Source organism: Ornithorhynchus anatinus, unplaced genomic scaffold (assembly GCF_004115215.2).
Source record: "Ornithorhynchus anatinus isolate Pmale09 unplaced genomic scaffold, mOrnAna1.pri.v4 scaffold_578_arrow_ctg1, whole genome shotgun sequence".
Taxonomy (NCBI): domain Eukaryota; kingdom Metazoa; phylum Chordata; class Mammalia; order Monotremata; family Ornithorhynchidae; genus Ornithorhynchus; species Ornithorhynchus anatinus.
In genome coordinates this window covers 50365-60153 of record NW_024396870.1, presented here as the reverse complement: position 1 = coordinate 60153, position 9789 = coordinate 50365, and positions in this window count along the sequence as shown.

The following is a 9789-nucleotide window of genomic DNA, read 5'->3' as shown; positions in this document are numbered from 1 at the left end:
CATTTTGACTTTCTGGACTTGTATTCCCCATGACCCTCTAGGGAGAGCAGGATTGGGAAGCCTGTGACAGGAGCAGAAAAAGCAACTATGGTTTTCCCACTCTTCCTATAGTCTCACTCTCTTACCTTTATCTCTTCAGTTCATGTCCCTCTATTCCTTAAAAATTTCCAGTGGTTGCCCATCCATCTTTGAGTTAAACAAAAACTCTTTACCCTCAGTTTTAAGACATTTAATCAGGTCTCCACTCCTACCTTAACTAATTTCCTACTGCAACCCAACCTGAGCACTTCACTTTGCTAATGCCAAACTACTCTCTGTACCTCCTTCTCATCTATTCTACAACCACCTTCTTGCACACGTCCTCCTTCTGGCCTGGAATTCTCTCCTTTATATCTGCCCGCTCTCTCCATCTTCATAACCCACCGATAATCGCATTTCTTCTAGGAGGCCTTCCTTGATTAAGCCCTTATTTCTTCTATTCACCCTCCTTTCTATCTCTTCTATGCACCTGGGTTTGTACCTCTTAAGTACTTTGCTACTCGTCCTTGCTCCCCCTAACTAACATTTATGTATGTACCTTTATAGTCTGTCATTTTCCCATTCTGTAATGTATTTTAATGTCTGTCTCCTCCCATGGACTGTAAGGTTCCTTTTGGGCAGGGACTGTGTCTACCAACTCTGCTGCAGTGTACTCTCCAAAGCATTTAGTAAAGTGCTCTGTACATAGTAAACACTCTAATATCATTTATTTATTGATTAAATAATCTCTTCAGTGTTACTCATCTCACTCACTCTTGGGGGGCAGTTATATTGGGTTTGGAATCAATTCAAAGGGGGAACAAAAATGACTGGTCTCTCTCTAGAGCTGCAGCCAGAGAGATGTCACCTTTTTAGGTTCTGAAGGACGATAGGAGGAACAAGAAACCCTACTCTCCCTCTAGACCTGTGGCCAAAGGGATGTTACAGATCATGGTTCTTGAGGACTCTAGAAAGAAAGAGCAAGAACCACTGCTCTCCCTCTAGAAATGTAATCAGACTCAGGACAAGGAAGGCCTGGGTGGATGATGTAGTCGTGAGCAAAATTGCTTTCCAAACATTAAACCCCCATTCAATTTCCCATGAAGGAATACAAACTAATTTTCTTATGGTCTATATTAAGAGTTTAGCTTGGATGAAGCTCAGTGCTACTGATGGGATAAATACTTGATAATCTCATGAATCTCGATAATCTCACAGCTCCAAAGAAGGGGACAAGAGGAATCAGCTCCTCTTTTTATAGATGGGGAAACAGAAGCCCTCTTGGGTTAAGTGACTTGCCCGGAGTCACCCGGCAGACCAGAGCAGAGTCATAACTCAACCCTGGAACTCTTGACTCTTAGGTGTAAAATCTGTCCATTGGACTGTGCACTGTACACTTCAAGAGCTTTTGGCATTGGGGCATCAAGGCCTAGAACTGCTCTGGTATTGTTCTCCAGATTTCATACAAGGCACTAGAAAATATCAGTCCAGGCTCTCTGTTGACCCAATTGGACAGTGTTGGTTTCACTCGTACAATCTTGCTCATCCTTGTTCAGCTTTTGAACAGTGTTTGACATATAGTAAATACTTAACAAATGCCATCATTAGTATAATTATTATTGATAAATTCTAAAGGTGACTGATGGGTTTATTTGGTTTAAGTCCCTGGGAGATTAATTGGGAAAGGCTTCTTGAAGGAGATAGGATTTTAGGAGGGATTTGAAGGTGGAGAGAGCTGGGATCTCCACCCAGCTGAGACCTTCAAGCAGAGAGAATAGTTTGAGTCAGGGGAAGGAGATGGCAGTTGAGACTGAGGTACGGCTAGAAATTTGGTTTGGAAGGAGCAGAGACAGTGAGCTGGGGACTAGTAAAAAGGAGAGCAGAGAAGTGAGAGGAGGACAGACAGTGAAGAGCCCAGTGGGTGATTGTGAGAAACTTTTGTTGAATATGGTGGGAAGTGGGGAGTCAGTGCTGGGACTTGAGGAGAGGAGATTAAATGGGGCCGGCATCCTTTGAGAATATCATTCCTCCAGTAGAGGGGGAAATCAGCAAAGAAGCTGATGCAATAGCCTGATCGTGATACAATTGGACTTTATAACAGGATGGTCACTTTTGGGGTGGAGAGGAAAGGGGTGGATCCAGGAATGGGGTGGATCCCAGAGATCATGTGTAAAAAGGACATGTAGGGTTTAGGATTTAGCAGATTGAATGTGACTTTTGAGAATGAGGAGTGAGTGTGTGCGCTTTATGGTATTTGTTAAGCATATATTATGTGTCAAACAATGGTCTATGTCCTGGGGAAGATACAGGTCAACTAGGTCAGATACAGCCCTGACGCTCGTGGGGTTCACAGTCTAAGTAGGAGGGAGACAGGTATTTTGTCTTCATTTCACATTTGAGGAAAGTGAGGTACAGAGAGCCAAGTGACTCGCACAAGGTCACTGAGAAGGCATTGAGAAGCAGTGTCGCATAGTGGAAAGATCGCAGGTTTAGGAGTCAGAGGACATGGGTTCAAATCCTGGCTCTGCCACTTCTCTGCTGTGTGATCTTGAGCAAGCCACTTAACTTCTCTGTGCCTCAGTTACCTCATCTGTTAAATGGGGATTTAGACCGTGAGCCCCTAGTGGGTCAGCCTCATTACCTTGTATCTACTAAGGTCCTTAGAACAGTGCTCGGCAGATAGTAAGTGCTTAAAAAATACCATAATTGTTATTATTATTGCTTGGCAGAGCCAATTTTAGAATTCAGGTACTCTTACTCCCAGGCCGCTATGTGTGTGTAAATACTACAAATATTACTAATAATAACTGTTGAATTTTTTATGCACTTGCTGTGTGCTAGGGACTGTACTAAGTGTTGGGTTAGATACAAGGAATTGGATTGGACACAGTCTCCGTACCACATTGGGCTCACAGTCTTAATCCTCATTTTACAGTTGAGGTAATTGAGGCACAGAGAAGTGAAGAGATTTGCTAAAGACAAGTGGCAGAGTCAGAATTAGAACTCAAGTCCTTTTGACTCCCAGGCCCAGGCTCTATCCACTAAGAAATGCTGCTTTTCTATGTATCACCGTATTGATAACCACCCATCCAGTGAGCTTATGTATATGTTTTCTCACTTGCACATTCCATTATTTATTTTGATTAATTCTTTTTTGATCTATCTACCCCATTGCAGTGGAAGGTTCTTGAGGGAAAGGAATATGTCACTTCTTTATTTTGTATTTCCAAATCCCATGCACAATGCCCCACACTAAATAAATGCAACTACTACTATATAGAGATACACCGATAATAGGGGAGTCAGGATGAGAGAGACAGTGAGACAGAGCAAGAAACAGGGATTACTTTTCAGTGCTAAATCTCTGAAACTCTTATATACAGAGCAATGCTCATGGAATCCTAGGTCTTTTGTTCCATTAAAATGGCTAACATTAATGGTGAGTCCAGGAAGGAACAAAATCAATCATATTCATTTATTCATTTATCTTTATTAATGCCTGTCTTCCCCTCCAGACTGGGAGCTCACTGTAGGCAGGGAATCTGTCTACCACCTCTGTTGTACTGTACTCTGCAGACTGTAAGTGCTCAATAAACATGACTGAATGATCAAGGGATTACTGTGTGTAAAGGAATGTACTAAATGCTTTGGAAAGTACAATATAGAAGAGTGGGGAAATAGGCTCCCTGCCCACAAGTTTATAGTCTTGAGGGGGAGACAGACATTAATATGAATGAATAAATTACAGATATGTATATAAATCCTGAGGGGCTGAGGATCAGGTGAATAAAAGGTACAAGTTCACATGCAAAGGTGATGCAGACTAGAGTGGGAGAAGAATGAATGAGGGGGGAGTCATGGAAGGCCTTTTGGAGAAGATGTACTTTTAATAAGACTATGAAGACAGGGAGAGTGGCCATCTGTTGGATAAGAAAAGGGGAGGGCGCAGAAGCAGGATATGGGTGAGGGATCAGTGGCAAGATAGTAGAGATCAAGGTACAGTGAGTAGGTTGGTGTTACAGGAGTGAAATGAGTGGTCTGGGTCATATAGGTAATCAGGGAGGTAAGGTGAGAGGGTGATTGAGTGCTTTGAAGCAAGGATCTTCAGATTTGGGAAATAATATTCTCCAGTTGAAGCAATTAGGCACGACAGTCTGATAAATACTCTCTTAGAGACAGTCGTGGGACGGGAACAACGTATAAAGGGTATCACTTCCATCATTGATCTTCACTTCAGAAATCATGGGTTAGGGGATTCTGTAGAATAAAATAGAGATCTACAAGCACTGGATGGTGATGTCATGCCAGAGAGAGCACAGTGAGCAAGCCTGCTCCTCCCCCTAATCCCACAGCAGCCCAGCGCAGTCCTGGGCATTAGTTCTAACGAAAAATCACTACCCACCTGCTGCACTCCATTAGTAAGGATAATAATGTTGGTATTTGTTAAGCGCTTACTATGTGCAGAGCACTGTTCTAAGCGCTGGGGTATACAGGGTAATCAGGTTGTCCCACATGAGGCTCACAGTCTTAATCTCCATTTTACAGATGAGGTAACTGAGGCACAGAGAAGTTAAGTGACTTGCCCACAGTCACACAGCTGACAAGTGGCAGAGCGGGGATTCGAACCCATGACCTCTGAGTCCCAAGTCCGTGCTCTTTCCACTGAGCCACGCTGCTTCAAGGATGCCTCCTCTGGGCTCACCCCTTTCTGCATATCTAACAGAAAGGTACAGGTCTGGGATAGGAGAGTCACACTGCCTGGGACAAGGGGGACAGGGGAAGGTCGGCCACTTCTGTGACCCAGGAACAATAGAGAGGGAAAGCATGAGGGAGGAGAAAGAGGGGGAATGTGAGAGTCAGAGGGAAAGGGGTCATAGGACCTGAATGGGGGAGAAGGAGGAGAACTCATACGGAACAGAACTTGGCTCTGTAACAATCACAACAATAATAATAATTGTGGTATTTGTTAAGCACTTACCATGTACCAAACACACTTCTAAGCACTTGGGTAGATAAAAGGTAGTCAGATTGGACACAGTCCATATCCCACTTGGGACTCACAGTCTTAATCCCCAATTTACAGATGAGGTAAAGGAGGCAGAGAAGAGTGAAGTGACATGCCCAAGGATACAACAGGTAGAATTAAAACCCAGGTCCTTCACAAGCCCAGGCTCTATTCACTGACACATTATTTCTCCAGTTTATTTTAATATGTGCCTCTCCCCTAGTTTTAAAGCTCCTTGTGGACAGAGATGGTCAAAGCCTACTGTTTCGTGATCTACTCACCCAAGCTCAGTTCAGTGATCTGCACACAGTAACTGCTCAATAACTGATTGACTGATTTACTGCAGCTTTACTCTGCGATACTTCCACCTCCATTCTAACTACCAGGGCTGAAGTGGGGGTCTCTGTGGTCTGGCAATCTCTGTCCACTCTATCCCTCTTGGTCCTTTGGAAGGTGGGAGCATTGCTGGGTCAGAGATGTCCTGGAGGGCAGCTGAGAATGGACAGAAATGAGCCTCTTCCAGGCCATGGTCCCATCCAGGCAACCCCCTTACCCCAGCAGACAAGGAAGGAGGGGGAACCATGAGGCTCAGGGAGATGCATGCTAGACATCCTCCTCTTTCTGTCCCAGACCTCCCAGCCAGTCACCACCTGAGAGACGAAATAAATTCTAATCTGAAGCAGTAGAGATCTTAAGGAAAGCCTGAAATCACACTGACAGAAGATGGCTTTCTCTTACTCGCCCATCTCCATTGCTCTTGCTGGCTGGATGGGCAGCTCAAGGGCAATCAGACTGACAGGACAGAGCTTAGACAGCATTTATTGGTGGTTTTCCTCATCTCTGCCCTCCCTCAAGGAATGATTTGTGTGTGTGTGTGTGTGTGTGTGTGTGTGTGTGTGTGTGTGTGTTTGTGTGAATTAGTGATTCGCTGAACACTAATCTGCTCTGACACTCAGACTGAGACATCTGTGGAAAAGCCCAGATTCCCCTCCCTGCTGCCCTCCAGTCTGGGGCAAAATGAGCCCAGATCTCTACTCACAATTACCCACTGCTAATTGACCATCAGAAATCCCCATTCGGAGGCATGGCAGCATCAGTGCAGGATCCTGCATCCCCAAGGACATTCCAGTTCCCACCCTTAGCCCAGCTCTGCCAGGAGCCAAGCCTGAATTTTCAGTGAGAGTCTGCCACTCTCACCCTCAGGGTCACACGTGGCTTCAGATGCTCCAGCCCAGAGCTCAGTGTTCTCAGCACCACCAACCACAGCATGTCATAAACCCCTTAGCAAGAGATAGATTGGAAATTGAGATATGGATGTGGGAGCCTTCTGTATGAAGGTGGTAGCAGAAATCCAGTGAACAGATAAACACTCTGGTTGCATTTAGAATGATAAGGTGGGAGGCCCAGGACCCTGGCTTTGTGGGACTCCCCTGGGTATGGATTGATAGGTGGAAGGGGAGTCCGTGGTTGACACTGAGGGGAAATAGTATGGCCTGATGGATAGAGCACAGGCCTGTGAGACAGAGGATCTGGATTCTAATCCCAGCTCCCCCATTTTCATTCATTCATTCATTCATTCATTTAATAGTATTTATTGAGCGCTTACCATGTGCAGAGCACTGTACTAAGTGCTTGGAATGTATAAATCGGCAACAAATAGAGACAGTCCCTGCCCATTGACAGGCTTAAAGTCTAATTGGGGGAGACAGACAGACAAAAACAATAGCAATAAATAGAATTAAGGTGATGTACATCTCGTTAACAAAATAAATAGGGTAATAAAAATATATAGAATTGAGCAGACGAGCACAGTGCTGAGGGGAGGGGAAGGGAGAGGGAAAAGAGCAGAGGGAAAGGGGGGGGAGGGGGCTTAGCTGCGGGGAGGTGAAGGGGGGCAGAGGGGCAGCAGAGGGAGCAGAGGGAAAAGGGGAAGCTCAGTCTGGGAAGGCATCTTGGAGGAGGTGAGCTCTAAGTAGGGCTTTGGAGAGGGGAAGGGAACTAGTTTGGTGGAGGTGAGTGGGGAGGGCATTCCAGGACAGCAGGAGGACATGGGCGAGGGGTCGATGGCGGGATAGGCGAGAACAGGGGACGGTGAGGAAGTGGGAGGCAGAGGAGCAGAGCATGCAGGGTGGGGAGTAGAAAGAGAGAAGGGAGGAGAGGTAGGAGAGGGCAAGGTGATGGAGAACCTTGAAGCCTAGAGTGAGAAGTTTTTGTTTCATGCGGTGGTTGATATACAACCACTGGAGGTTTTTAAGAAGGGGAGTGACATGCCCAGAGCATTTCTGCAGGAAGAGGAGCCAGGCAGCAGAATGAAGAATAGACTGGAGTGGGGAGAGATAGGAGGAAGGGACATCAGAGAGAAGGCTGACACATAATCCAGCCGGGATATTATGACAGCCTATACCAGTAAGATAGCCATTTGGGTGGAGAGGAAAGGGCGGATCTTGGCGATATTATAAAGTTGACACCGGTAGGTCTTGGTGACGGATTCAATGTGTGGGGTGAATGAGAGAGCCCAGTCAAGGATGACACCGAGGCTGCGGGCTTGAGAGATGGGAAGGATGGTCTACCATCCACAGTGATAGGGAAGTCAGGAAGAGGACAGGGCTTGGGAGGCAAGACAAGGAGCTCGGCTTTGGACATGTTGAGTTTTAGGTGGTGAGCAGACATCCAGGTAGGGACGTCTTGGAGACAGGAGGAGATACGAGCCTGAAGGGAGGGGGAGAGGATCTGTGTGTCATCTGCATAGAGATGATAGTTGAAGCCATGAGAGCGAATGAGTTCACCAAGGGAGTGAATGTAGATGGAGAACAGAAGAGGGCCAAGAACTGACCCTTGAGGAACCCTAACAGTTAGAGGATGGGAGCGGGAGGAGGAGCCTGCAAAGGAGATCGAGAATGACTGGCCAGAGAGATAAGAGGAGAACCAGGAGAGGACAGAGTTCGTGAAGCCAAGGTGAGATAAGGTGTGGAGGAGAAGGGGATGGTCAACAGTGTCAAAGGCAGCTGAATGGTCAAGGAGGATTAGGATAGAGTAGGAGCCACTGGATTTGGCAAGAAGGAGGTCATGGGTGACTTTTGAGAGAGCAGTCTCGGTAGAGTGGAGGGGACGGAAGCCAGATTGGAGGGGGTCCAGGAGAGAATGGGAGTTAAAGAATTCTGCATTTCTGCACACAGCATTTGTCTGCTGTCTGATCTTGGGCAAGTCACTTCCCTTCTCTGTCCCTCAGTTACCTCATCTGTAAAATGGGGATAAAGACTGTGAGCCTCAAGTGGGACATGGACCGTGTTCAACTGATTACCTTGTATCTACCCCAGTGCTTAGAACAGTGCCTAGCACTTAGTAAGAACTTGATAAATATGATAATAAAAATACCAATATATGGGGAGAGAAATAGGAAAGAGCACGGGCTTAGTGGAAAGAGCATGGGCTTGGGCGTCAGAGGAGGTGGGTTCCAAACTCAGATCTGCCACTTGCCTGCTGTGTGACCTGGAGCAAACCACTTGACTTCTTTATGCCTCAGTTACCACATCTGTAAAATGGGGATTAAGGCTCTGAGCCCCATTTGGGACAGCCTGGTTACCTTGTATCTATCCCAGCACTTAGAACATTGCTTAGCACATAGTAAGTGCTGAATAAATACCATACTTATTACCATTATTATTTTAGGGGAAATCAAGTGTGTCTAGTGTTTCCACGAGAGAGGAATGACCACACAATCACTTAGACAACCAATGGTACTTATTTACTGCTTACTATGTGAAGAGCACTCTATTAAGCACTTGGGAATATACAGCACAATAGAGGCTGTGGACATGAGCCCTGCCCGCAACAAGCTTACAGTCTATGGGGGAGACAAATTTCGAAATAAATGACCAAAACAGGAAATGGCAGAGTGTAAGGATAGTTATAAAAATTTCACGGTGATGTAGGTGGGCTGAGTATCAAGTTGATTTGTTTAGGCACCAAGGAAAATTTGGAAAGAATTGGCCTAGTTAGATTGAAAGAACTGGGTCTTGGAAACAAGAGTTGGCACTACAGCACTTCTGGCAGCTGAACTGCTCTGACTGTTGAGTGGATGCCTTGAGTTATAACTATCTCATCATGGGAAGGGGTTGCACTGTTCCCCTTCCCCATCCCCTCACCTGGTGTCGGTGAGGACAGGGATCTCTGTTTAGGTGAAGCTCAAGCCTACTTAAACTGATTCAGTCTTCAGGATTCTACCTCTCTGACTTTGAGCCTCCTAGGGGTTTAGTGGGACGACTGACAGCTTCCTTGAGATTTTTATGAAGAATCTATGATGGAAACAGATGATTCCTTTTTCCAGAACGTTCTCATCCTCCTGTCACTGTGAATCACCAGGAAGGGACAGGTGACTGAAAAGTCAAATGACATCACATGAGAAGCAGCGTGGCTCGGTGGAAAGAGCACGGGCTTTGGAGTCAGGGCTCATGAGTTCGAATCCCAGCTCTGCCACTTGTTGGCTGTGTGACTGTGGGCAAGTCACTTAACTTCTCTGTGCCTCAGTTCCCTCATCTGTAACATGGGGATTAAGACTGTGAGCCCCACGTGGGACAACCTGATTCCGCTATGTCTACCCCAGCGCTTAGAACAGTGCTCGGCACATAGTAAGCGCTTAACAAATACCAACATTATTATTATTATTATCACCATGTGGACATTCACCAACAGAGGAGACCTTTTTTCATGTTGAGTAAAATGCTGAACACAATGGACTGTCGCCCTTAAAGGAGGACATAGAAGGT